The sequence below is a fragment of the Heteronotia binoei genome, chromosome 4, assembly GCF_032191835.1.
Source record: "Heteronotia binoei isolate CCM8104 ecotype False Entrance Well chromosome 4, APGP_CSIRO_Hbin_v1, whole genome shotgun sequence".
Lineage (NCBI taxonomy): Eukaryota > Metazoa > Chordata > Lepidosauria > Squamata > Gekkonidae > Heteronotia > Heteronotia binoei.
The window spans coordinates 177,451,039-177,452,673 of record NC_083226.1 but is presented as its reverse complement, the minus strand read 5'-3'; the positions used below and the strand labels follow the sequence as shown (position 1 = coordinate 177,452,673).

The window sequence follows — 1,635 nt, the reverse complement described above, 5'->3', positions numbered from 1 at the left end:
GTTTGGTGTAGTTAAGTGCGTGGACTCTTATCTGAGAGAACCAGGTTTGATTCCCCACTCCTCCACATGCGACTGCTGCAGTGGGGAAAAAGAGAGAAAGACAAATTGTCATGAATTCCATGGATAACCTGGGTGCATTAAAGCCATGACATAAGGAAGCAATGTGAAAAAGGCAGAGTCCTTAGTTCCTATATCTAATTGGTAACTCATTAGTGACTATCGACATTAGATGGTTTAAAAGGGTAACTCTGTTGGTCTGCAGAAGAACACTCGTTTCAAGTCCAGTAGCAACTTATTAGAATTTTAATGTTAAATATAACTTTGTCCTTCGTATAATGGAATTTGAATGAGCCTGCTCTGGCGGGGAGGGCGGGATATAAATAAAATTATCTATCTATCTATCTATCTATCTTTCTATCTATCTATCTATCTATCTATCTATCTATCTATCTATCTATCTATCATCTATCTATCTATCTATCTATCTATCTATCTATCTATCTATCTATCATCTATCTATCATCTATCTATCATCTAATCTATCTATCTATCTATCTATCTATCTATCTATCTATCTATCTATCTATCTATCTATCTATCTATCTATCTATCTATCTTAGAGACCATTAACATTTTGGGGGTATCCGCTTTTGAGCATCAAAATGTCTGGTTTCCAGTTCTATCTTATTTAACTCAACACAATGTATTTCCTGACAATGCAGTCTACAACGATTTGCTATTTTCCTAATATACGTCACTTCTGATTGGTATCAGATATGCGTTTTTGTGTTCTGCCATTAACTTTGGTTCTTTTATTGTCATTTTGTATCTGAATTGAATGCCCTGACATTACTTTGTTATATAATAATAATAATAATAATAATAATAATAATAATAATAATAATAATAATAATAATAATAATAATAATAATAATACTTTTTATTTATATCCCACCCTCCCCGCCGAAGCAGGCTCAGGGCGGCTCACAAAATATTAGTTCAATACAATACAATAAAATCATATAATTCAATAAACACTACATCATAAAACCATCGTTTAAATCAACGTTCCAATTAAAATTAACATTCATGGTGCTAAATTTCAGGGTTTTAATAAATTGATGGCGGAATGCAACAGCAGCGAGTCTGTCATTAACTCAGCATTCAGCATTTATGGGGAGGGACGGTGGCTCAGTGGTAGAGCATCTGCTTTGGAAGCAGAAGGTCCCAGGTTCAATCCCCGGCATCTCCAACTAAAAAGGGTCCAGGCAAACCGGTGTAAAAAACCTCAGCTTGAGACCCTGGAGAGCCATGAATGGGGCTGTGGCTCAGTGGTAGAGCATCTGCTTGGTAAGCAGAAGGTCCCAGGTTCAATCCCTGGCATCTCCAACTAAAAAGGGTCCAGGCAAGTAGGTGTGAAATAACCTCTGCTTGAGACCCTGGAGAGCCATGAATGGGGCTGTGGCTCAGTGGTAGAGCATCTGCTTGGTAAGCAGAAGGTCCCAGGTTCAATCCCCGGCATCTCCAACTAAAAAGGGTCCAGTCAAATAGGTGTGAAAAACCTCAGCTTGAGACCTTGGAGAGCCACTGCCAGTCTGAGAAGACAATACTGACTTTGATGGACCTAGGGTCTGA

The 1,635-nt window shown here is 38.1% G+C and overlaps 2 non-coding genes across 2 annotated transcripts; both read left to right on the top strand.

Annotated features, from left to right (window-relative positions):
- Positions 1-1,185: 1,185 nt before the first annotated feature.
- On the top strand, positions 1,186-1,252 carry TRNAP-UGG (transfer RNA proline (anticodon UGG)). The gene has a single exon. It is a non-coding gene; the product is annotated as a tRNA-Pro (tRNA).
- A 65-nt stretch (positions 1,253-1,317) lies between these two features.
- TRNAT-GGU (transfer RNA threonine (anticodon GGU)) lies at positions 1,318-1,389 on the top strand. Its single transcript has one exon. It is a non-coding gene; the product is annotated as a tRNA-Thr (tRNA).
- Positions 1,390-1,635: the final 246 nt, after the last annotated feature.